The sequence below is a fragment of the Camelus ferus genome, chromosome 13 (genome assembly GCF_009834535.1).
Source record: "Camelus ferus isolate YT-003-E chromosome 13, BCGSAC_Cfer_1.0, whole genome shotgun sequence".
NCBI classification, from domain to species: domain Eukaryota; kingdom Metazoa; phylum Chordata; class Mammalia; order Artiodactyla; family Camelidae; genus Camelus; species Camelus ferus.
In genome coordinates this window covers 29,044,585-29,071,184 of record NC_045708.1, presented here as the reverse complement: position 1 = coordinate 29,071,184, position 26,600 = coordinate 29,044,585, and the positions used below count along the sequence as shown (strand labels likewise).

Sequence of the window (26,600 nt, the reverse complement as noted above, 5' to 3'; positions counted from 1 at the left end):
AAAAGATGTATAAATACAAGATGGACTATTACTCAGCCATTAAAAATATGAAACTTTGCCATTTGCAACAACATGGATGGACTTGGAGGGTATTATGCTAAGTGAAATAAGTCAGACAGAGAAAGACAAATACTGTATGATATCACTTATATGTGGAACCTAAAAAATACAGCAAACTAGTGAATATAACCAAAAAGAAACAGACTCACAGGTATAGAAAAGAAACTAGGGAAGGGGAGTGGGTAGGGGTTTAAGAGGTACAAACTATTATGTGTAAAATAAACTACAAGGATATATTGTATAACATGGGGAATATAGCCAATATTTTATAATAACTATAAATGAAGAATAACCTTTAAAAATTGTGAATCACTATATTGTACACCTGTGATTTATATAATATTGTACATCAACTATACTTCAATTCTAAAAATATAGATTTTTTTATATACATACAAGAGTCAGCAGAGCAAAACTGAGTGATTTGGCTTTTGTTTTGTTTTTTGCTTATCTTCATTTCCTAATTAAAAAAAAATAAACATGGGCTGCTTGAGTAATAACAAACTAATATAAATTTTAAAGTGCATTTCCTTAAAAATACAAATGGGGGAATAAAACACTTTAAATCCTGCCCCTACCCTTTACCACAATAGCCTCGTCCACTGCGCAGGTGTGAGGGTGTGGCAGCGTCTCCCCAGAGTCCAGCTCACCAGTCCAATGGCCCAATCAACGTCTCTTCTGGGATGTCAGGGGCCTCTCAAACCGAACGTGTCCAAAAGCAAACTCTCGATTTGCCCTCAAATCTTGCTCCTCTCCAGTCTCCCCATCTCAGGAAGGGCACCACCCTCCACCCAGGGGCTCAGGCCAAATGTCTAAGAGTTACCCTGACACTTCCTTTCCCTCACCCTCCACGGCTCATCCTTTAGCAATTACTGTGGGCTCTACTTCAGAATGTAGCCCTGGACAGACTAACCACTATCATCTCGCCCTTGACTGGTCTCCCTGCCTCCACCCTGGCCCAACCATGACTGCCCTCTTCAAAGCAATCAGCGTATTCTTCCTACAAATGCAAAGCCGGAAGCCAGGACTCTCCTCAGAACTCTCCCCTGACTTCCCATCGCACTTAGAGAGAGGCAGTCAAATTCCTCAGTGAGTCCAGCACGGCCCTGTGAGATCCGGCCCCACCCTGCCCTTGAACTTGATCTGCTTCCCGCCAGCCCCTCCATCACTGTGCACCAGCCATTCTACCTCCCTTCCATTCCTAGAAAACATCAGAAGTTTTTGCATCTCCAGGCTTTGCACTTGCTTTGCTGTTTCCTCTGCCTATTTATTGCTCCCTTACTCATCCAGATCTCTGTCTAAACATCACTTCCTTGGAGACGCCTTCCCCAACCACCCCTTCTCCAAAGGAATGGCCCCATCCCCAACCTGTCTCCCCTGACTCTGCTTTATTTATTTTTTCATAGACTGAGTAAAGGAACAGCAGAATTCACCCTAAACAAACATCAAAACATCATGTCACCAAACTCCCCAGTTTGTGCCCACTGAGGAGGCTCCCAAAGCTCTAAGCACATCCATCCCTGACCCGTCAGTGTCCCGAGCATCCTTCCTGAGAAGGAAAGAGAAGGCAAGTCTCTGACCTTGACCAGCTCCATTTGGTAGACACTGTTTTAAAAAACCCTGAACTTCACCTCCCCCAGCCTTCATACACTGGCTGAGGTCAGATGCTCAATACAGTTGAACAGATATATTTTGTCTGATAAAGTGCATCTTGTGTTCCAGGCAGCTGAATAATTATCCCTATCTTCCAGATGAGGCAATGGGGCCCAGGGAGGGACAGATTTGCTCAAGATTACTCAGTGAATCCATAGCAGAGCTGGGGCCCAAGCTGCCTTGGCCTTCCTGAGGGGTCCTACACAGACACCCACTCGGGGGACAGTAGAAGGGAGATCATATCTGGGGCCTAGGGATGGAGGAGACAGGGACAGCTGAGGTCTGGAGTGTCTGCCAGAACTAGCACGTGACTTTCTTCATACAACAAATAAGGACAGTCTAAAGATGGTCTCTGGCCCCCTCTGAGGCTTCAGTTTCCCCATCTACAAAGTATAGATGGTGCTCAGGAGCTGACTGGCTTGGGTCCTCTACAATCGCCCTAGCAGAGAGGCCAGACTGGCAGCCACTTACTGGAGCACCTTTGCCCATCCTGCCTGGGTGCAACTTGGGGCCAGTGTTCCATCTTACCCAGCCCAGCAGGCAGAGCTGGGACAGGTAGGAGCTAACTGGCTGGCTCTCCCTGGCTGAGGTTGATCGTGAGACTTATTGCAAGCCTTCCTCCCCCACCCACCCATTCTGTGACTATCCTATTCATTCAGGAGGGAAGCAAGATTAAGGCTGAATAGGTGAATGGTTTGCTTGACTCCATGGTTCTCAAACTATAGCAGGCATCAGAATCACCTGGCAGGCTTATTAAATTATTGATTTCTGGGCCCCATTCCTGGAGCATCTGATTCAGTAACTATGAAATAGGGCCTGAGAATATACGTCTCTACAAAGATCCTGGTGATTCTAATGCTGCTCCCCCAGGGACCACATTTTGAGAATCACTGGCTTAGTGAATGGGAGTAACGGCAGCTGACTCAATTATTAACCAACTCAAGGCTTTTTAAACAACTGCTATCGTTGCCTTTTCCCTCCACCCCAATACCCCTGTCCCCATGGCCTTCCTCAAATTACTGCCAGGGAAACAGCCACAGGGCAGGGGGGTTGAGGAAAGCCCTGCTGAAGAGGAGGGTCTCATGCCAACATCAGCTTCACCCCGATTTGCTGTGTGACCCCATAACTGCTCCGTTGGCCAAGGCTTCCTACTAGCCAGGTGCTACATGAAGCCCTCCATGTGCACATTCCCAAGCCCTCTTCCCAGCATCCCCATAAGAGCAGACCACAGTCACCACGGCTCACAGTCACCAGGCTCCGAGAGGTTTACAATGATGACTGTACAACTCTGTGAATACACTAAAAGCCACTGAATTGTACACTTTAAAAGGGGGTTAGTGGTTATAGCATCTGAATTATATCTCAATAAAGCTATTATTTAAACGGGGGAAAAAAAGATAGAAAGAAAGGTATACTAGGTTGTACAAAGGCATAAGGCCGGGAACTGAATGCAAGTCCACCTGGATCACCAATCCATACTACCTCGCTGGGCCTCAGTTTCCCTGTCTGCAGGATGAGCTGGAGAGTGCCAGCCTTACGACTCCCCAGCAGTGGGGTTGAAGGAGAGGATCAGCCCTGAGCTCAGTCCCAGACTCTCTGGGGAGGTCCCTGGGGAGACAGATACTTAGAAGCTGGAGAGATGGGGATATGGAAGGTGGGAGGGCTGGGGGGTGGGGTTGCATTCTCTCTTCTTGCACAGCAGAAGAGAGAATACTGCCTAACCTCTCTGAGCCACATTCTCCTAAGAAATGTTCATTGCCACCTACACTCAGCCAGATTTATTGTAAAGCCAGAAATGAATAACCCAGGCCCCCCTCAAGAAATTAACAAATGTAACACAGTGGTTACATGATGGATGAGGTGATGACAGTGTGCCAGAGGGGTTGGGGGAACCCCAAGATAGTGGAGCCAAAGTAGCAGGATCTGTGAAGACTTGGAGGAGGTGACAAAGACTCGGGTGTGGGTGGCCCAAGCAGAGGAAGCAGGATGTGTGTGCAAGCAACAGAGATGCAGGAGCCTGTAGGCAGCCCAGGGTGGCCAGCAGTTCTGGCAGGTGTGGGCCCAAAGTGAAGAGGCAGTGGAGAAACCAGAGAGGGACAGATCCTCAGGCATTATGAATGTTACCTGAAGGCAGTGGGGAGCCATTGAAGAGTTTTGAGAGGGAATGACATGGTCTGATTTGTGTTTCAGGGGCACCACTCAAGGGTGGTGGGAGCATGGATTAGAGGAGGCAAGATTGATCAGAAAAAGCAAGTAGACAGCTCCATAGTAATTCAGATGAGAGAGGATGGTGGTGGCACTAGAGAGAAACGGACGGACTAGAGATAGTGTTAGGAAGTAGGACCTGGTGATTGACTGGAAATGGGGACAATGACGTTTCTGGTTGGGACACTGGCTAGGTGAAGGCGCCACAGTGAACTGAGATGGGAAAGCCCAGGGGAGGAGCAGGTGTGGGGGTGATGAGTTCCATTCTGGACATGTTGAGATGGATGTGGGACACTAGGCAATCACTCTAAGTATGAATACAGAGACCCAAGCTGGAAATGTGGACTTGGGGGACATCGAGGTAGAGGTAATGACTGAGGCCACGGGTGTGGCTGAGATAGTCCTGAGAGCATGTGGCAAATTTAGAGGAGGACTCAATGGGACCCCAGAGGCACAGAGGAAGGACACACCCTCCACCAGGACTTGGAAGGGGCAGCCAGTGAGATGGGAGGGAAACCAGAAGAGAGAGGTGTCAGGCGAAGAGAAGAAAGTGTTTCAAAAAGGAGGAAGTGGATGGCAGTGTCAGATGCTGCCAAGAGGTCAAGTGAGATAAGGCCTGAAAAATGTCCATTGGATTTGGTGACAAGTTGGTCACTGGGTACCTTGGCAGGGGCAGCCTTAGAGGGAGGGGAGGGTCAGAGCAGGTTCAGATGGGTTGAGCAAGGGAGCGGGGCAGTGAGGAAGTAGAGACTGTGAGTGGAGGTATAACTATTTATAGAAGTGTAACTGCAAAGTGTAGGGGCTGAGATTGGTAGCTGGAGAAGGCTATGGAGCACAGCGAAGAATGCACTGGGGGTTTTTTGCTTTTTTAAGATGAGAGAGCCAGAGTGGAAGAAGCCAAGAGAGAGGGAGAAGTTCAAGATACGAGAAAGACACGGAGTGATCAATGGAATGAAGTCCCCAGGGCAGCTGGGAGGCTGGGATCCAGAGCAGGGGAAGGGCTGGTGCTGAGCAGAAAGGACCTCACCTGTTTCCATGGTGACAAGTGGGCAGGGAGAGAGACCAGGTGGGAGAGGAGGTCGGAGGTCAGATGGGGGAAGCCCAGAGAGCCCCCACGAGGGGATTTGATTTTCTCTGGGAAGAGGAGGCTAGGTCTGTTTCTCAGAGGTGGGGAGTAGGGTGGGTAGGGGTCTGAAGGGGTGGAGGAGTTTGACACTGCAGACGTGGAGGATGGCAGAGGGAACTGACCAAGCCCTGGAGAGGGGTCCCATGGGATCACAGGACCAGTATCCCCACAGGTGATGACAGGAGAAAAGACCTAGAACATAACAGGTATGCCACACATGCATTTTTAGTTTGGTTTGGCTTGGTTGTTGGTTTTCAAAGTTTGATGATCCTGAGGGAGGAAAAAGCCTGTGTGGGACGAGGGGACCCTCCCTTCCTACCAGGTCAAAGTAAATGCAGATCCAGGCTCTGCCCCCTCCTTCCTCCCGGGACTCCCTCCTTCCTTTCCTCTCTCCAGCGTCCCTCCTCCCAGACTGAGCCTGGCCAGGGTTTGCCGCCTGCCTGGCCGCCAGCTGGCTCTCCCATTTTGGCATCTAGCCTTGGGAGTGCATGACCCCTTCCTTGCCCCCGAGACCAGGACCCCAAAGGCAAGGCTCTATCTTCCCTCAGCTGGGGGACCCAGGGGCTGTTCTGTCCTCATTCAGCCAAGGTTCCTGGAGGACAGAGGTCACGACCCCCACCACCTTCCAGCCGGAAAGGCCTTCTTAAACCCCAGACCAGAGCTGATACCCAAGAAAGGCTTCAACTAGACCTGAGAGGCACTTCCTGATGGGGGTGCAGTGTGGCTCCTCTGGAGAGAACAGGCTGGCTCTCTCTCTTGCAGGGGGAATAAAGGGAAGGGGCAGTCAGCCAGGCCTCAGAGGCTCTTTCCAAGAATCCTCAGGGGCTGGGACGAGAAGTTTCCCCTGATCCAGCGATTCTAAATATGGCAAAGGGAGCAGAAGCACGTGACCCAGGGCCCCACACCAGGGCTGCTGCCACGGCCGCCGTTTCTCTGGGTCAGAGGCCTGAGCTGGGGCTCAGGGCTGGGGGTAAGGTCTCAATGGAGCCTCAGTTTCCCTGTCTGCAACATGAAGGTGGGGAACAACTTAGTGATGACTAAAGTCCCTTCAGCCACATAACTCTCCAGCTGTGGGGCAGAAGGGAAAGGGCTGGCCTTCAGCTCAGTTCCAGATTCTTTGAGGATGTCCCTGGAGGGAAAGCAGCCACCAGTACATAGTACAAACTATGAAAAAAATGAGCCTTCTTGGAGGGCCAATTAGAAAAGGCCATCACTTTAGCCTGAAAAATTATAAAAAGTTGACCCTTCCAAATGACCCCATTAGAACCAGGCATCCCTTGCTCTGGGCTGATCCAGACCCGAGCACAGGCTGGATTCGGCATCACTCATCCTCTCAGGCCAGCCCTTTGCATTGCACTGGAAGCACAGGATGAGGGGCGGCCCTTGGGATGGCCGTGACAACCAACATAGTCCAAAAGGGCCAACCCAACATGGTAGCATGTGGCTCCGTGCCCCTTTCCTGGCCACCACTGATTTATCTAGAGCTGGACGTTGACCCCAGAAGGGACCTCCATAGGTTGGGCTGAGCCAATCAGATTGTCTATCTCAGGAATGGAATTAAGCACCATAGAGGAAAGTTGGCAGAGGTGCAGAGAGAAGTGGAGCTGAGACTGTGGCTCCAGAATCCCCTCACCCCGTCTCAACTCCACAAAGCTCAGATGCACTTCCTGACGAGAAGCCTCTACCCTCTTCTTGCAGGAGGTGTCCTCCACCTCCACAAGCCAACCTTTCTTGAGCCAGCATGAATGGTCTCGGTCCCACCACACTACAGAAGGCGGTGACTTCTGGAAAAGGTGTTGAATGAGTCACAGCCTCATCCTCTCCCACCTGGACCAGCTCCAAACCCTCCTACTTGTTCTCTCTGCTTCCCTCTGCCACACCAGCCAGACTACCTGGGGCACCAGGTAAGTGGGCTGAGCAACACATCAAGGGTGGGAACAAGGAGGGAGCAGGGGCTAACCATCTATTTCAGGCCGGCCAGGCGGTGCTGACTCCACAAATAAACAGGGAGCGTGGGCTTCCAAGCAGGAGGTCAGTGAAGTGAAAGCAAACAAAAGGGTAAAATATAGGCAGCCCGGATTCTGGAAACATAAACAAGATGGGCGATGGAAACTCCCTCCACCCCGTTCTACCTGAGCGGTGTGTGTGGATTTGGGTGACTCAGTAAGATCTCATTTGAACCAAGAGCTTTGCTGCTTTTTAAAAAGTGTCAAATCTGCCGATTTGCAGGCTCAGACCCAAGCACCTTAGCAGGGTTGCAAGAAAGGCCCTTACCCACCCTGCCACCTGACTCTCCCCAACTCAGTGCCCCACCTGGCACACAATACTCCACTGTCCGGACTTTGTCCCCCCACAAGAGTAGACAGATTTTTTTCCCCTCCTCACCTTTGCTCATGCTGTGTCTGCCCCTCCTCCAACCTGGCTGGATTAGGTGGGAGCCCCTGCCCCATCCATGCTCCCATAATCCTGCATCCCCATCTCTACGCTCACCTCCATCAGGGAATTTACTGCGACGCATGAAAAGTTCTGCTTGAGTACCTGTCTCCTCCCACAGACTGAAAGCTGGCTGAGGTCTTGTCCTTTTCACCTTGAGTGCCCTGTGACCAACTTGGAATGGGTGCTAGGTAAAAGTTTCCTGAGAAAAGGGACCACCCCAGCACTGGACCTCTGACAGGTATTACCCACCTCCCCAGTGTGCTGACACCCTGCGGGCTGGCTGCTCCTGGCTCCACACCTCAACCCTTCCAGCCTCCGATGGGATTATGAGGGAACCCGGGCAGGCAGCAACGCAGTCCTGAGCCACAGAGCATTCACTCACTCACTCACTCATTCATTCATTCAGTGTTTACTGAGTGCTCAGTATGAGCCAGGTACAAAGATGGACAACATTCCTACCCTCACGCAGCTTACATTCTCACGGGGGAAATGGATAATAAATAAACAAGACAATGTTCAAATGTCAGATGATGATGGAGAAAAATAAAGCAGGAAAAATGTGACAAAGAGTATTGGTGTGGGAGTCGGGAGCGATTCCATAGAGGGTGGGCAGGGAAAACAGCATTGAGAAGGTGACATTTGGGAGAGAGCTAAGGGACACGAGGGAGTGAGCCATGCAGGTATCTGAGAGAAGAAGAGGGCTCTGTGCAGAGGTAAAAGCATGTGCAAGAGACCTGAGCCAGAGGGTACCTGGTGTGTTCCAGAATCATGGAGAAAGGAGTGCTCCCAGAGCAGAGTGAGGAAGGGGGAGAGTAGTGGTAGCGAGGCAGCGGAGGTGGGAAGCAGATTATGTACTGGCTATTGCGAGGATTTGTGCTTTTACTTTTACTTTGAGTTTTTTCTTTTCTTTTTCTTTCTTTTTTTTTTTTTTTTTTTTTTTGGAATGGAGAGTTTTGAGCAGAAAGTAACATGATCTGACTTATGTTTGCAAAAGATCATAGAGACTGTGGAGCGGAGGACAGACTGTGGCATGGTGCGGAGTGGGAAAGAGGGCAATGGCATTTACACCTGCCTTGAGTTGGGAAGTTGATGGTATAATCCAAGCAAGAGATGATGGTGACCCCTACAAAGGGAAGCCGAGGTGGCAAGAGGTGAGCAGACACTGACTATATTTTGGCCCTGAAAGCTCCCTCAGGGTCAACCAATCCTCTCTTTATAGATGGGAAACTGAGTCCCAGAGAAGGACATGACCTACCTGTGATCATCCAGGAGATCAGAGGCAGAGTTGGGCCTGGCACTCAGATTTCCCAGTTCCTAAGGTAATGTTCTTTTGATTTTTTCTTCTGTAGAAGGACCAGGCACCTGCCCCTCACCCCACCTCAAAAATTCCCCCATCCTGGCATCAGCCTAGGGCCTAGCCCCTGCCCTTCCTGCTGTATCTGTCAGGGTGGCACTGGGTTCGAGGATGACCCAGGCCACCAGCTACTTGAGCCTGGCAAGGGTTAGGGTCACCTCTAAGAAAGCTTCTGTCCTCTGAATCAGCAGAACTTGTGCAAAGGGGGGAGAGGGGAGGGAGGGAAGAGTCAAAAGAGGGGGAAGAGCTCAGTTCCCGACACTTGGTTCTCAGCACTCCCAGAGCACCAAGAGCTGACAGGGTGGAACAGGAGCTCCAGGGAGGGCCAGGCCCCCTGGGAAGTCCAGGCCCTGAGACTGAGCCCAGCCTGGGAGTCCTGCAGACTCAGCCATTGAGGATGTCACCCAATGGGAGGTTTAGGGGGCATGACAGGGGAGGGGCTTTTCAATACCTTTGCTACTAACAAGCAAAGCAGCATGCAAATTCACAGGCCATACCGGGGGCAGTTGGTTACAGCTGCCCTGAGAGCCATGCTCACCATGAGAATCTCAAATCTAGGATCAGCCAGACTGAATCCAGCAAGACTGGTTCCAGTGGGCCCTGACAGCTGGGATAAGCTTCCTGAATGAGCTTGGGCCTGTTCCACAGCCAAGGTGGAGGAGTGGTCTGGAGGGTCTTAGGCTGGAAGCTGGAAGTACATCTGCAGACATAACCCAAGTTTCCTCAGCCTTTAAGGGGAGAGGCACTGACTGACTCAGAGTCCCCTAAAAGGCAGAGGTCTGCTTGGTGGCTCTGAGGAAGGTGTCAGGGTTGGGGGCAGCAGAAGGGGAGGCACTAGGGATGGACAGAGCTAGGAACCTGGGTCCACAGGCTCTCTGTCCTGACTCGGACACCACACGGCTGAAGGGTTGGAAAGCTGTCTCTGAGTTCCAGTTTACTCCTCAGTGAAAGGAAGGAGTTGAGTGAGGGTCTCCAAGAGCCCGATCTCTCACTGATGCATCTGGGACTAGTGATTTCAGCTTCCCAGTAGGAAATGAAGAACGAGCCAGTTCCTGAAGCTGCAGGTCCTGAGGGACTTCTAGAGTCTCTGGAGGAGGAGGGTCTTCTACATTTCATTTGTATGCTGATCCCCAGCACGGAAAGTCTAGAGGGACAGCCTTCTACCTCCAAAACTCCCCTATAATTGAATAATGATAGCAACGAGGAGTCAGGGTAGACCAAAGCAGGACTTCCAATAGCTCATTAACCACTGAAAGAGTGCTGGAGGTCAGGGGAAGGGGACAAATTGCACCTCTGGTCCTGACGCCCCCTCCTCTTCCAAGGAAGACAGAACACTGCAGGTATCAGGGCCCAAAGAATGGGGCTTGTATTTAGTTTTGACCTTGACCCCTGCCAGGCTCAAGAACTCAGCCTGGCGTGACACTGAGCAAGTGAACTGTCCCTCTCCGGGACTCAGTTTCTCCGTCTAATGGGGCCAATAATCCCTGGTGCCGGGGTTTGGAGGCAAGAATCTGTCCCAGACCACACGCTGAGGGGTTGCAGAAAGGGCTGGGTTCACTTCGGGACACAGAGGAGGTTGACACCAGGCGGGGCTCTTCGGGAGAAGGAGGGGTTCCTGAGGAGGAGGGCTCTTGGGGGACTCCTCCCGCGGCACGGCTTCTGCCCACTTCCCCCGCAAGGGCCCCTTCCTCTCCAGGGAAGGCGCCGACCCTAGGCGTTCCGGGGTCTGCGGCGCTGGCCCCGCCGTTTCGGCGCTGGGAGGGGCGTACTGGAAGGGGCGGGGCAGGCTGGGGGCGGGACGCGGTGGTGGGCGGGACTCCGGGCCATCCCTGGGAGGGGCGGAGCGTCGCCGACACCAGGCACCGCGAGCGGGAGGGGCGCGGGCGGAGCGGCGGCTCGGGTTACCTCCCTGCGGCCTCCCCCGCCCTGCCGGCTTCTTTTTCCGTTTCCAAATTAACAATTGAAAACGCGGCAGCCTGAAAGGCGAGCAGCGGGCCAAGCGGAAAGTGTGAAGGTGCCGCCGCGTCCCGGAGGACGGGGGCAGAGAAGGGGGCGCAACACCCCAACTGCCCCGGGCTCGCCCACCCACCAACGCCGGGTGCGGAGACTGAGCGCCACAGGACAGAGAGGTACCAAGGCCCCCTAAATCGGGTCCTGGCCTGATCTGGCCCATGGTACTGCTCTGGCCAGTGTTGTAGGACGCAGTGCCTGGACTCAGGATGGTGCCAGCCCCCAGGGGGGTTAGCGGGGAGGCACTAGGGCTGGGTTACTACTCTCGAGGCTGAGTGCCCAGGAGGGGCAGGTGCCAGGCAGCACCCTTATAGCACCGTCTTTAAGGGCTCCCACAGTCAGGTAGGTTCACGTCTGACTTCAACAAGTCATTTCACCTTACTGCGACTCAATTTCCTCATCTGGAAAATGGGGAGGGAAGATACACCGACCATTCAGAGCTAGTTGTGAGGAACAAATTAAATGAGAAGATGCACGAGGCTGGCCACAGTGAATACAACAGACAGCGGCTTTTATCTTGGATTGGTAGTGATGATGACATTGAGTCCTCGGCACCCCTCCACCTCCACCCACAGCTAAAGGAGCTGTCCACCAGTGGGGAATACTGGAGTTGACTGGCCTTCCCCTCCCCTCACTTCCTCAGGGCCTCCCCAAAGCCCCACTTGGCAGATAAATAAATTGAGGCCAGGAAGATTCTTACAAGGGGCTCAAAGTCAGGCGTCAGTGAAAAGGACAAGAGTCTAAGCCCAGATCCTGCCCCCAGACCCAGACTCGTCTTATGGAGATGTGGTCCCTGGGGTTAGACCCTGGGCATCGGGCCCCCCTCTTAATGTTCCGAAGATAGGAGCTGATACCAGGGCAGCTGGAAGGAATGAGTGGGTAATGGAGAGAGTCTCCACTCCCAGGCATCCAGGGGCATGGGCCAGAGAGCCAGAGGGTGGACACCAGGGAAAGATACAGTTTCTGGTCCCCTGGCCCCCCATAATGTAAGCTCCATGAGTATAGTGACTATCTATCTTGTTCACTATCTCTCCTACATCTAGAACAGGGATTGGTGCAAGAGCACGTTATCAATAAAAATTTGTTGACTGAATGAATGAGTAGGTCCCCTCTTATACAGCTGTAGCCTCCCACTTGCCACCTATTTGGGGAAAAGGTTTGAGAAGAGGTGTTCCTCTCCCCAACAAGGAGACCCAGGGCAGCGGAATGGTCAGAGAAACAGGCAGGAACTGAGAAAGAGCAAAGGAGGACATAGGAAAAATGTTCCAGAAGGCAAAGCTGAGATCAACTCTTCTTCCTAGCCCTCTACTCCTGTCCAGCCGAGCACTCACCCCATTCCCCCTCCCTCCAGCACCTCTTCACTGACCACCACGATTCCAGCTCTAACCCCATCCTCACCCCCAGTCCACTTACCTCACAGGCTGAGTGCCCCTCTCCCATTTACCATCCTACAATGGCTCCTCGTGGTTCACAACCTAAAATGCCAGCTCCTCAGCCCAGAGCTTGAGGCTATACACACACACTAGGCATCAGCTACACTCCACCCCTCCATACTTTGTACATTTCCATCTTGGTGACTTTTGTGCTCTCTCCTTTCCTTGGGATGTCCCCCCTTCCTCCCCAAGAATCCCTGATATCCTTTGAGGGGAAGTGCTCCACTAGCCCCTGGTAGGAATTCCTGGCCCCCTCTGGGCACCCCAGGATCCTCTTGTGCTGAGGCGATTCCTGCCTCTGTCCACCCACCCAACCGGCTCATTAGGATCCATCCACTAAGGGCAAGCCCAGTTCTGAATCCCCTACATCCCCCAGGCTGGCCCAGCAGATGCTCAGACAGTATCTGGGAGGGAATGAGAAGACCCAGGTCACCAGGGCCTTGAGCATCAGTGAGTCAGGATTTTCCCACTATCATCCGAAGTCTGAGAGTTCTGGGTAAAGGCATCTTGGGGTTGCTGCAGAGGTGGGTGGGTGGATGTAGGGAGGGCCAACACAAGCCCACCCTGAACACTGAGGGGCTGGGAAAGAGTACAAATGGAGACCCACACACTATAAATCTAAATATTTAAAGTTTGAATCAAGCTAATAAGCTGTTAAATAAAGTGTGTTCAATTCCTCCTGACACATATATGTTCATAATGATCTGGAAGGCCAGGTTTAAATTTAAAATCTTGGACTCCACTGAGTTCTATGCTGGAATCTGGCAGGGAGGGGACAGCCAGCCCCTGCTACCCTCCAGTCCCCAGCCCATGATGCGCCCTCTTCTTTTCTCACAGTGGTTTCATCCCTCCCCGGGGGGACCTTGGGCACACTCCTGTGGCTGCCCAGCCTGCTTTCGGCTGCAAACGGCTGCCCTTGGACCTAGGAGTGCTCAGACAACGGTGGCCCTTGGGCTAGTGAACCAGGAAAGAAGCCTGTGCCAGCCCAGGAAGCAGGCACAGGGATTTGGCCAGGGAACTCTGGGGTCACTTGGAATGTGTTCTAGAATAAGGAGGGCTGTGTACAGGCTCCAGGCTGATGGTATGCAGGGCTGAGTGGCTGGAATTCTGGGCCCCCCACCCTTGACTCCACCTAGAGCAGCCCTGCTTTAATGTATTTTATATACTGCACTCCTGTGTCACATTTCATTTAAAGAACAAGATCTACTGCCTGTAAGTTTGCAAAGCACTAATCTAGACCCTCCCCTCTACTGAACAGCAGGGAAGGTGTAGTACAGGGTACCAGGGATCACAGTCATGCAGGAGTTTAGAGCAAACCCAGGGCTCAATCCTAGGGCTCCCCCCTCCTGCCGAGGCCCTGGCCTCTGTGAGCACACTTCTGATCAGTGAGATCCAGTGCCTTCAGTGGACATGCCATTAGGAGGTGGTGAGTGCCCAGTCCCTGGTGGGGTTCGAATGGGCCTGCTACTGGGGCCTCCTGCCTTGAAGGGGGCTGAACCCTCCACTCAAGACACCCAGCTCAGGACTGAGAGGCCAGACCAGGCCTGAGAAGGAGAGGGAGTCCTGGTATAAATAACCATGGGGGGCCGAGATGTTTGGGCCCGTCTCCTGGGCGACGGCTGTGTTTACCGCCCAGTGAGGGGGGGCATGGCCCACACATTTGCCTCCCTGACTTGTAGCCAAATTTCTCCAGGAAGGGGTGGCCCATGATTAGCCCCTAAACACTCCAGTTCTGCACCCCAATCAGGTCCTTCCCCTAACTCTGCCCCAACATGGGCCCTAAACCTCCCTGACATTGCCCCCATCCTTCAGCCCCAAATGCTTCATGGTACTGCATCTCCACCAGTCACAATGCCCCAGAATGTGCCCCCTTAAGTCCCAACTCTGCTCAAATCAAATCGGGGAAGAGGGGGTGGGGAAGCACGAGCAAGGCAAGGGAAGGCCCCAACCAGAGTAGCTGGGTGTGTGCCAGGGATCTGAACTCTGGCTGCTAGGCACGGGGGCAGGGACAAACCTCTCCCACGACCCTGGCCAAGGCAGAGGAGGGCTACAGCCCTCGGATTAGAAAAGTGCAAATCCCTCTCCCCAGCCCAGTGCCCGCCCCATGCTTGTCATGTGCAGGGCATTACATGGCCAGATCCCATCGTGGGAGGGGCTGGCAGGTGCCTTGCTGGTCATGCCACAGCCAGTTCCTCTCACCAGCTGGTCAGGCTGAGAAAAAAACCTCAATGCTAGAGTATAAGTGGAAAGGTCCTCTTCCCTACGGGGCAGCAGCTGCAGCTTGACCCAAGCACAGAGGCACAGGAGCTGACGTGAGCTGAGTTCCAAGCCTGCAGGGCAGCCCAGCCTACCACACACACACACACACACACCCACACACATTCTGCCCAATGGACTAATGGGTCTTGCTTGGGACACCAGCTGCTTTTCACTAAGAGCAGGGGCTCAAAACAGGAGCTGTGTCAATAAGGAGTCCTGGACAGGTACCTGGACACCTGGCTCCAGCCCTGCATCAGTCAATTCTCAGCTGAATGCCCTTGGGCAAGTCATTTCTCCTTTCTGAGCCTCCGTATAAAATCCTGCAATGGTATCTTCCTCCAGCGTCATTACGAGACTTTGATGGGATTCACTGAGTAAAAACACCAATTAAGCCCCTCAATAGTCCAGGACTGTCTTAAAGTGCTTTGTGGATCATCAGGTAGGGGAGGTGATGTTCTTCCCAGTACAAGGGAGCATTTCAGACCCAGAGGCTAAGGCTCAGGGATGTGAAAAGACCTGCCCAAGACCACACTGAGGGGACCTGAGCCCTGGCCAGCTCTGCAAAGAGGTTTCACTGTTTTCACTGTTACTTCTTGTTGTCAGGGACAACTGGGCTCTGCCACTGACTCGTTCTGGGTCTCAGTTTCCCCATCAGTAGACTGAGGGGGCTGGGTGAGATCAGTGATTTCCACACCCTATTGCAAGGGGGTTTGGCAGGCTGGGCCTCCTGGGCTCTGCCGCTTTCCCCAGGGCACCCTACCGCCAGCTGGGCCAAACCCGGGTGCTCTCATGGGGACATCCCCAAGACCCCAGATCCCCTCTGCAGGTATCCCCAGGGCCTGTACCCACCCCCTCTGCTTCCAAGGCTTCATCCACACACACTTTCCCCCATGCCAGGCTTTGCATAAGCAGCTGAACTTTCCATACAGGCAAAATCCTAGGGCTTCAGGCCAGGTCCAGCCAGGCTCCAGCAGGGCTAGTGGGCAAATCCAGAGATGCCAGCTCTGGGGACTGGGCTATGAGGGGAAGGCAGAAGGAAAGAGAGGCCAAAAGTGGATGGCATCCTCAGGGCTCCCTGTTGGAGTCTTCCCTCCACCATCCTCCTTGCCAGATCCACAGAAGTCTTTCTAAAATACCAATCTGCCTGTGGCACCCCCATCCTCAGTTCCTTCCTGAACTCAGCCTCCTCCAGGAAGTCACTGCTCCTCAGCCTGGAGTTCTCAGCCTGCCCTTGCACATATCCAAGCCCATTCTTTGCACACCTCCTGCCCCTCTAGGCTCCCACTCTCCTGTCCTCTTTCTGTTCTTTGCAAATGTCCCGTTCAGCCTCACCTCTGGGCTTTGCCCATGCTAGTCCCTCTGCCTGGAATGCTGTTCCCTCCTCCTCTTTACCTGCCTGACCCCAACTCCTACTCACGTTTCAGGTCTCAATTGAAACCTCTTCCTCTGGGAAGGCTTCCAGCCATGGCCAGTTTGGGGCTTGGCTCGGGCCCTCTGTGCAGGCCCCCACAGGACTCTGTGCTACCCAGGCAACCACAAGCCTCCAGGTGCATCTCCCCCGGGGAGCAGGGGAGGGTCTCATTCACTGCTCTGTCCCCAGCACCTGGGCTAGGTCCTGGCCACAAGGGACTGCCCATCGAGGCTTCCCAAATCAGAGAGCAAGAAGAAAGGAATGAGTTCCCAGTGTAGAACTGGGGTGGCGACAGGACCTGAACTTTAAGGCTCAACTGGCCCTCACATCAGCTTCCTAGCAGGCAGGCCCATCAGGCCAGTTAGGTGTAATATGGCGGGAAAGGTGACAGCCTTCAGAGCTGGACTTCTGGGGCTTGAATCTTGGGCCCACTACCTACACCCAGGCAAATTCCTCAACCTCTCTGTGCCTCAGCGTCCTCATCTGAAAAATGGGCATAACAATAGTATCTACCTTATCTGGTCACTGATAGATAAAAGGAATGTCAAGTCCTCAGAGCAGCGTCGGCACACGGCAGGCACCCCGGAGCATCGGCTGTTATTTTGATTATTATTGAGAGCCACAGCAATGGAGGGAGGCTGAGCCTCAGAGAGGGAGGTGACTGCCCAAAGCCACCCAGCAGGTAACTGTCTCTTGCTTTCCCACTCCAGCTTACACCCCTACAGAGACTACGGGTGTCCCCACCCCAGCCTGCCCACTGTGGCCCTACAATCTTGCTCCCACGCTCTCACAGCACAGAGGCCTTGCACACTCAGGCTTAAATTCCACCCTCCCGGACAGTCGCCTTTCGTGGCTGTGTGACAGGGCACATGCTGACCATTTAAGCTTCAGTGTCCTCTTCTGTATGTTGGGGTAATTTAGGGCTTACCTCCTAGGGCTGTTAGAAGGATCACATAAAGTAGTATGTGGAAAACATCTGGTACAAAACCCCATATAGACTAGACTATGAAACTCATTACTATGTGAAAACCATCAGAACTCTGAGCCTGGCCCCCAGTAAGGTTGTCAGAGAGGCCCCTAGGCCTCCAGCCGCTGTGCAGGGGCTCCTGGGGAAAGGAATTGCCAGGCTGGCCCGTACGCTCCTGCAGGGTCTATATACCACCCACCCTCCCCTGCAATGCCCCTTCCTCGGTGGGTGCTGAAACCAGTGCAGGCCAGGCTGAAATGAGGGGGCCCAGAAGCCAAGAGAAAAGGGAGCTGTGCTGGGGAGTAAGAACAGGGACAGCACAACAGGCCCTCTATTCTTCACAGCACTTTGTAGTTTATGAAGCACTTGATACAGGGGGCAGCCCTGTGAGGTGGGCAGGTAGAAATGATAATTGTCAGTCTACATAGATGGCAGCCGGAGTCTCAGAGAGGTTGAGTCACCTGCCTGGGGTCACACAGCCTTTAAGAAACAGAGGAGGAAGCCCAACCCTCTGTCTGCTGATTCCTGGTCCAGGGCCCTTTTAACTGAGGGGTAAGCCCTGATTCTGGCTGACCTAGCCCTCTTCCTAGTCCAGTCTTGGCAAGGGCCCTGAGCCAGTCCTCACTGCCCTTAGGGGCATGGGAGGAATAGACAGGGGAGACTGATGGCTCCTCCATCCCCCTAATCCTTCCATCCCCACCCAGCCTCCTCCTACTTCTGGCCCCAGAACTCAGGAGGGAGGAGGCAGGATGGCGCCCCGACTCAGGGATTTCACGCACCAGTAAAATTTTCAAAAACAATTTAGGGACTGAATAAGGTCGTCAACTTTTTATTTCGCCAAGTAAGGACATTTTTTTTAAAATCCCCAGCCCCATTATTTCATAAAAGAAAGGATGTAATTTCAGACTAAAAGACAGCCCTTTAAATAGAATAAATTTAGCTTTATGAAAGTCACCACGTTGCCCTTATTTCTCAGTTTGCCTTAGGCCGTTGAAAAAAAGCCCAGGTCTGCTGATGCAGGTGAGAACCATTTGGATCTCGGGCCTGGGAATCACGCAGATGTGAGTTCGAATCCTAGCTCCACCATGGACAAGCTGTGTCATTTGGTGCACCTTATTTCCCCTTCCTGAGCCTCAGTTTCCTATCTGCAAAATGGGGACAATAATAGAGCTGCCACATAGCAGTACCTGGAGCACGACATAGTCTAGTGTGCTCAGAGCACTGGCTTGTGAGAAGAGATCAATCAAGCCCAGGCTCCCAGCTAGTGGTGCTGCCCTGTCCTGCCGCTGCCTATGTCCTTCAGGGTAAAGCTCACCTCTATAGCCTGACCCTCAGGCCCCTGAACACACCAGACTCTGCAGATCCTGGGGCAAAGGGGGTGGAGGAACAGAGTCCTACCTCAAAGCCTTTGCTCTAGCTGTTGCCTCCATGTGGAGCGTGCTCAGGACAAACATCATAAGAGTTTCTAGCTCCCAACCTGCACACAGAGGACCTAGGGGTCCTTTCTCCACTTCCCTCTAGTCGGCAGAACCCTTATCATCCTTACAACCAGTCTCAATGTTGCCTTCATTCCCTGGCTCAGCAAACATTCAACAATTACCAACCAAGCACTCTGCTCAACCCCCACCACCCAGAAAAGCAAAGGACACGCAGGGGTCGGTGAGTAGAGATCTGGGGCTCTGAAAGGTCAGCAATCAAACTCTGGGTAGGGTGGGCAGGGAATGATTCCAAAAAGAGGTGGTGCTCAAACTGGGATTTGAAGGATGAATAGTTCGCTAGATGATGGAGTGGGTGGGAGAGGGGAGGGAGTTTGAGGCAGAAGGTAAAGCTCAGGGATGAAACTGCAAAGGGGGAGGCTGTCATCACAGAGGTGACCCCCCAAAGTCATAGAAGTATATGAAATGCCCCCTCACCCACACCCACACGGAAACTGTGCATGGAGAGAAGGACCCAGAACAGAGCCCCCAGGAGCCCCAACATTCAAGGGGCAGAAGAAGGAGGCAGAGCTGCTGACAGAACCTGGGAACCGAGGGAAAAACCAGGGAGGCAGGTTGAGGAGAGTCAAGAAATGGCAAGGAGGGGCCCCACAGGAGGCAACATGACCATAGCCCAGGAGCCACATTCTGGGTTCAAATCCTGTCTCTACAACTTATTAGCCATGTTGACCTTGGGCCTTAATTTCCTTATCTGTAAAATAGGGTTAATTTATCTTTTAACAAAAAGGAAGATAAAGGGCATGAGGGGAGGGGCTGACATCCTGGCTCGGCCTTCATTGCATCCCCAGACTGGGCCTCCATGGGTCACATGTTCCTCCCCCATTGTGTGTCCCACCAGACTGCAATCAGTGCCTAGAGGCCCAAAGATTAGGTGAGTGAGTGAATCAGGGGCTGCTCCCTTCCCTCAGAGTGCAGGACGGAATTGGGAGGCAGCTGTCCGTGGTTCTCAGCAACAACGCCCATCTATTGCTGAGGGGAGGTGAAGGCCCCACCCCATGTGCTGTGTCCTTCCTCCTGGCCTCAGTGTCCCATCTGTGAAATGAAGCCTGGATCCACTTGAGCTCAGAGACCCTTCTCCCTCTGATGCTCAGTGGCAGGATGAATGGAGGAAGGGCAAGGGGAGGAAGGCCTATTCTGGACCTGCTGTCCTGCCCCAGGGGAGGAGGTCCCACAGGGATCTAGGTCCCCACTGTCCCCAGGGACTGGTCCCTCCAGAAGAGGGTGGCAGCCAGGCCAAGGAGGGCAGGAGCAGAGGCTCTGGGATTGTGCTGATATGGCTGTTCCTCCTCCCCTCCTTCTCTCCCTACCCCCTCCCCTCCCAGGGGACAGCCGAGCCCAGCAAAAAATAAACCCGAAGACAGTGACCTGGACGGGCCTTAGGCTTCCAGGGAGGAGCGGCAGGGAAGGAAGGATGGAGGAGAGGCACCCTATGCCACCCCCAACAAAGGCCAAAGGGTGCCTGATTTGATCCCCTTGCAACACACACACAGATGGGCTCCAAGGGAGCGGCTCCATCCACTCTCCTTCCGTCACACCGGGAGGGACAGGTGCCACCTGCTTGATAGGAACAATGAGCAGAGTAAATCTCATCCAGCCCAGGTAGACGACTCCCCAAGTTTGGAAAAGAGCGCCCCAGGGAATCTCACTCCCTCCTGATTTGGGGTCATCAGTCTTTCCTGCTGTCTGACCTCTATCTCTTCTGCTTCTGTGGGTCCATTTATCTCCAGCAAGCTGCTTTCCCCTTGCCCCACCTGCCTGGCCTAGATGTCTGAGGAGTCTCAGGAGAGAAGGTTCCCCGCAGGGATTGCGGAGGGCCCCTGGGCCAGAGACCCTGCTCCACCCACTGTTCCCCCAATCTCCAGAAGGAAGGACTCGCTGAGTTCCCTGCTCCCTTGCCTCCCTCCCTCAGGCGCTGCCCACGGATTCCCAGCCCAATTAGTCTGCTGCCTGGGGCTGCCCCTCCCATTCTCACCCCCCAGGTGCCAACCCCTAGGGCATGCAGATCCTGCCCTAGGGACAAGTTGCACAAAAAGCCTGGACTCCTGGAGATACAGTTATGGGGGCCCCAGAGATCTGAACAGCACCCGCTCCCCGGCCCCTCAGAGCCCTAGCTGGGGGCAGGCAGCCTTCTGGTGCCCTTCTAAGTGCTTCCAGGTCCTCTAAGGAAGAACTCCCACCACCCTGCACCCCACCCCACCCCCACAAAACTCAAAGTCTGGGACAGTGGATTCTCCATTCGCCCAGAGTCCCTCTGTGCCTGGTAGCCCTTAATGATCCACTTTCCTGTTTAGCCCCATTTTACAGAGGGGGATAGTGAGGCTCAGGGACTGGGGTGGAGTGGGTGTGGGCACCTGCCCAGTAAGTTTTGGGACTAAGACCCCTACATCTCCTTTGGGATTCTCTGTTCCCATCCCCAGGACAAAATGCTCAGGCTCGCCCTCCCCTCGCAGGGGTCCCAAGCTGCACCCTGAACACCACGGCTCCACTTCCACCAGCTTGCCACCAGGCTAGCTGCGGGGTTTGACAGTGAGGCCCACACCCCAGCCGGACAGTGACACCCTCACATCTACACCCAGACCTGTCTGCGAGTCCCTGGGAGAGGAGGCAGGAGAGCCCAGTGGTCCGGGCACTTACTAGCCAACCTGCCCCCTCCCCACTCCCCACCCTCCACTCCCACGCAGGGCGCAGGCTTTGTCTCCCTTTACTGCCCTGTCCGGGTACAGAGTTGACGCCCTTTAACTCTCTTTGTCAAGTCAACGAAAGAACAATTAGTGAGGTCCTGGCACCCAGGTTGGCGTCCTGGTACCACCATTTCGTGGTGTGACCTTGGGCAAGGGAGTGACATCCCCTCAGCAGCCTTGCTTTCCTCAAGTGTGTGATGAGAATAACAGTGCCCACCTGATGTAACGGCTGTGCGAGTTAAAGGAGAGAATGAGGGGAACGGGCTCGGCCGGGCACAGAGCGGCCCAGATGCTCAGCAGATATCCAGGAGATGCACCCTCAGGAACCCAGGCACCCAGGCAGACACAGCTCCTGGGCCCCAGGCACACCTGACACACTCACAGGGATGACCAGGCATCCGTCAAACCTTTCCCCAGGGAGGAGAAGGATGTAATAACAACAATAGAATAATACCAGTGATAAGCCAGTGGCTACCAGCTGTGCCCAGCACAGTGTCGGGTGCTCTAATTCACTTCGCCCCGACAATCCTCGAGGCAGGTATGATCAGTCCTATTTCTCAGATAAGAGAATGGAAGCTCAGAGAGGTTCAGTAATTTGTCCAGGGACACATAACTGCTAAGGGTAGAGCCAGAAATGAACCCAAATCTGTCGGTCTTGGATCCCATGCTTTTAACCCCTCTGTGAGGCAGCCTCTGCAGAAATGAAAAGTACACCCCTTCCTCAACCCCCGCCCCACAGCTCCATCATGAGGGGCTTTAACAAGGGGGCTGCTCCTCCCAGCTCAGACATTCAGAATTCCCCACTGGGCCGCTAGCCCACAAGAGGGTAAGCCTTGGCCAAAGAGCCACATCGGTGCAGGGGAGGAAGGAGGGTGAGAAACCCCCAGCTGCTTCTCCGAGTCTGGGGAAGTTCCCTGCACAGCCGCCTCTGTGGGCAGGGCCTTGGCCCGGTCTGCAGAGCCTCTCTCTCCCTGTTCCCCAGGCAAGTTCAGCTCCCTTGACTGGCTCAGAGAACCTTAAATTAATCACCCACTCAAAGTGCTGCCCTCAGCCCAAGAATAATCACCTCTTGAAACTCTCCAGGTTCCAGCATTCTGAGAATACAGGCTTCTGCAGCAAGAGGGATTAAAGTTAGATATCCAGCCAGGCTTCCTCAACGGAAGGAATGGATGTACTGTGGAGGTGGGATGGGGTAGCAGACAGTGAGAGATCTAACCTGCTCTGGTGACCTCAAAGAAGAATGTGGAAAGGAGGGAGCAAAGGGGCGTAAGGGGGAGGGGGAAGGGTAGAAGAAAGACAAGACGCTGGCAGGATGGTCTCTCCACTCACCCTCTTCTTACAAAGACCAGACAAGAGGAGGAGGACTGAAAAACAGCAGCACAAAAAATTTGGGTCACGCTCCAAGACTTTCCCCATTGCAAGGCCAAGTTCTTGGAGCATCAGTCTTCCCTACTGGCGGGACAAGGAAAAATGTTATCTGAAGTCCCGATCTGGGAGGCAGAAGGCTTGAGTTCCTGGCACAGTTCTACCACTGACTCACCAGGTGTGACCTTGGACGAGTACCTGCCCCTTTCCGAGACTTGGTGAACCCAGTAGTGCACCGCGGGGCTGGACAGAGGACCTCGGAGGGCCCTTCAGGAGGAACAAAAGCCAGCAAAGTCCTAGGAAGCCAGCCACCCTACTCCCACATGGGTCTGGGATTGCCCTCCAAGGTGGACCCGAGAACACACACAGACCCATAGGGCAGCCCTGCAGTTGTGGGCGGGTAGAAGCAGAAAACTCAGGCGATACGGCTGACACTGCTCTGTCCTGGAGGCCTGGGCTGGGGCGCAGGCCCGGGTATGCATCTGTGAGGGCAGAGAAAAGGTGGAAGCAGCTGTGCATTAGATTTCTTTGAGTGGGATGTATGCTGTGTGTGCTCTTGTGACATCCACGGGCAGGTGTGTCCAAGTCACCGTGAGTGTGTGCACGAGATGGACCTACGGGCACCCAGCAGGGATATGTATGCTCGTGCAAAGCCGTGTATGACAAAATTGTGACTGCACTGGGTAAGGCCGGGCAGTTTCCACTCAATTCCACAAAGTTCTGCCGCTGCCCACCTCCACCCTGCTGCCTGTGTGCTGGGGACAGAGGGACAATGACGCAAGCATGTGGCTTCTGATGAGCCTGAGGTTGGGGTGCTGGCAGGAGCTGAGGTGCAGAAGGAAGATAGCACTTGAGTCAGCCCTATCTCTGGGCTGAGGCTCCCCCACGCTGACTGGGGGACCTCCCTGGAGCCTTGATTTCCTCATCTGCAAATGAGGAGGACTCCAGCACCTGCCTCACCCGGCTGTTTAAGGACACAGTGAGAATGGGTTATAGAGAGCACTTAGCACGGTGCCTGGCACACAGCTGATGTTCCACATGTGACCAGAAATTTCAGTCCAAACTCCAAGAGCCAACCCAGGCAGCCTCAGGGAGCATCGGGGAGGTCCTGGACAGAGAGATGGGAGTCTTTGGGTCTGGTCCTGCCTGCACCTGCCACTGATTCACTGTGTGATGTTTGTCTCCAGAGCCTCAGTTTTCTCATAAACAAAATGGGACTGTCAAAATGTGTCAACCCACCTAGCAGGGATGCCCGGGGCCTCTGGGCACACTTTGCTGAGATTATTTCCAACCCGGGCGATGTTCTTTCTCAGTCAGGGTGGGGACTTGGGGGGTGTCGGGGTCGGAAGTCTGAGGGCCCCAGAAGCTGACGTTACCTCCTCCCCTCCCCATTCCCACAGCTTCTGACCCCAGGGACAAGGCTGACGGAGGATGTTTACAGAGCGTAGACCTTCACATAGAGAAAGTTCGTGGGGCAGCTGGGGGCTGGGAGCTGCCAGAGTCTCATAGCGGTTGCGGCATGGGGAAGATGAGGAGAGATGGGGTATTGCTTGGTACTAGCCCCCTCCAGCCCTCTGACTTCAAAAGAGAGGCTGGGGTGGCCTTTGACCGGGTACAGCAAGGAAACAGAACACTCCTCCCAAAATCTCAAAACCAGGATGGGCAGCAATGGGATGTTTCCCAAAATTCACAGAGTGGGGACTGTGAAGGGTTGAAGGCTGAAATCAGGGACTGGGGCACAGGGAGGGGAATAGAGGCTTGGTGACAGGACCGAGGGCCTAGAGAGAGGAGGGAGAGGGACCAGCAAGCCCTTGTTCTGATCTCAGGAAGCAGAAGCCAGGAGTTAGCGGTTCCCACTTCCCAGAGGCTGGGGCTGCTGCCAGGAGAGGTGGAACTGGGGTCCTCTGGGCAATCTCCCACACATCAGGGCCAGAAAATGTGCAGGTTCTGTGTGCGGACCTGGCTGGCAGGTGTAAGGGAGGCGTCCATGGGGTGAAGGGACCCAGCTCACCCTAATTCCCTCCTTGCTGAGCCCTTCTATGGCAAGCTTTTCTGCTGAGGCCCCTCCCACCAGGGCCTTAGTCTCTGGGAAGGGGGTCCTAGCTACCTGTGCACACTGGATTCCCCTCGTTTGCACTGCCTCTGAGAGTCACTGGGGATGGCGGGAGGGTTTGACCAAAAGTCCAGCAGTTGGGCTAGAAATTCAACAGCAGGAAGTACTTCCTGACTCACCCAAGATCTTGCAGTGAGTGACTGCGAAGCCCCACCTCTGGAGCTCCTCAAGACAAGGAGAGGTGAGAGGCCTCCTGTGCAGCCCCCTCCCCCAGCCCTAATAATAACATCCATCCCTCATGCCCCCATGGGCCCTTGTGGCTCACCAAGCTCTTTCCCATCCATTACCTCGTCCAAGAGGGAGGCTTGCAAGGTTGGGGTTTTGACTCACTTTGATGGCCCAGCGATCTAAAGCTCAGAGAGGCATAGTTATCAACCTAAGATCACACAGCACACGAGAGGTGGGGCTCCTGACCCCTCAGCCTCCTCTGACCTCTAAGATGAATGATCAGTTCCTAGAGATCCCTAAACATCTGGACATTTCACGCAGCGTTTTCTCTCCCAGAGCTTCCAAGAGATGCCTCATCCCTGGGCTCCTGGGGACAAGTGGTCAGAACAAGCATGTCCCTGGCCAGGGCATTCCTGGCATCCAGAAAGGGCAGGATGTGGGGCAAAGGTACTAGCGGATTTAGCTCCTGGAGAGGAAGGAGGGGCCCCTCCGGAGGAGGTGAAGACAGTGCTGACCAAGGGACAGGAGGCAGATCTTTCACCCCCAGTAACCCTCATGGGGGCTTAGAGGCCAGGCCTGGGGACCAAGGACCCCCCACCTCAGAGCCCTATTTCTTCACTAGGCCCACCCAGTCTTGCCTTGGAAAAGTCACCTCCCAAGAGGAGCCTGTGGAGGACGCAGCTTCTCCCTGCGGAGTGTCTCACCCTCCTTGGGCACCCAGGCTGCGGTGTGGCCAAGGGCACTGCACCTTAACGAGCAGCCGCTCTGAGTGAGCAGCCCCCTGCCCCTCATCTCCAACACCACTGTCCCTGCTACCCCAGCACAGAACCCTCGGCACTCCAACAGCCCGCTCTGTGGTGCAAGATTCATCCCAGGCCCGCCTAGTGGGCACTGGGGGTTGGTCTACTCCTAACCATTAACTCTGAGCCTAAGTCTGACCTCCTGTTCTGAGCAATCTCAACTCTCCACCTCTGCCGCCCTCCACCAGGCCCACCTGAAGTCTCTGCACAAAGATGGGGTCTCTGCAGCAGAAAGTTGTGGCTGCCGCCCCCAGGGGCTAACAAATGAAAGAGTTCCCTTCCTCTACCCTCCCTGTGGTCAGGGGACTCCTTTGCCAGCATTTTCCTCCCCTCCCCACTGACATTCTGTTGGCCCGTTAGGATGGGGCAGGGCAGGCAAGGAGGCAGCAGAGGGTCAGGTAGGAAGACAGACCAAAAGACAGATGGAAACAGAGAAGTAGAAGAGTGAGACAGTCAGGTGGACAGGCAGATAGACAGATGGACAGACAGGCACAGAGATACCTGGACAGGCCAACAGAGGGATGGAAGCAGATGGACTGTTGGACAGTTAGGTAGAGAGTTGAACAGACAGGATGACTCACACACAGGTGGAAACTCACTCTGGTAGAGGGACAGCCAGACAGGCAGAAGAACTGTTGGACAGGCAGGTGGACAGGCAAGAGGACCACCCAGGAGATCCCACAACCAGAGGACCCTCTCTGGGGGCAGCAATAAGGGATTAATAGTGGCACATTTTCCAGGGACCAGACGTTTCTCTCAGGTACCTGCGAGCGTCCCAGCGCCAGGCCCAGCCCTTCAACTGATATCTGCGGGCCTCTCATGTTCCCGGCTGGGCCAGGCCAGCTCCCAAGACTGAGCTCTGAGCTGCCAAAATTCACTCTTTACATCCAAGAAGGGTCAGTGTTTTCGAAAGTTGTAGGAGCCCGGCAAGGGGGAGGGGGCCCCCGCAGAGTGACTGTTTCCAAACCTACTCCCCCTCCTCTTTCTTTTTCCCCTGGGGTGCCCAGAGCCAGGCCTGGTGCAGCGGCCAGGCTAGCTGGCTGAGCCCGCAGGGCAGGCGGCA

The 26,600-nt window shown here is 54.1% G+C and overlaps 1 protein-coding gene across 8 annotated transcripts in view; it reads right to left on the bottom strand.

Moving 5' to 3' along the window:
• The window catches only part of KCNQ4 (potassium voltage-gated channel subfamily Q member 4), a 53,664-nt gene that overhangs the window by 25,685 nt on the left and 1,379 nt on the right, over nt 1-26,600 (bottom strand). The gene's annotated exons all lie outside the window — the stretch shown is intronic.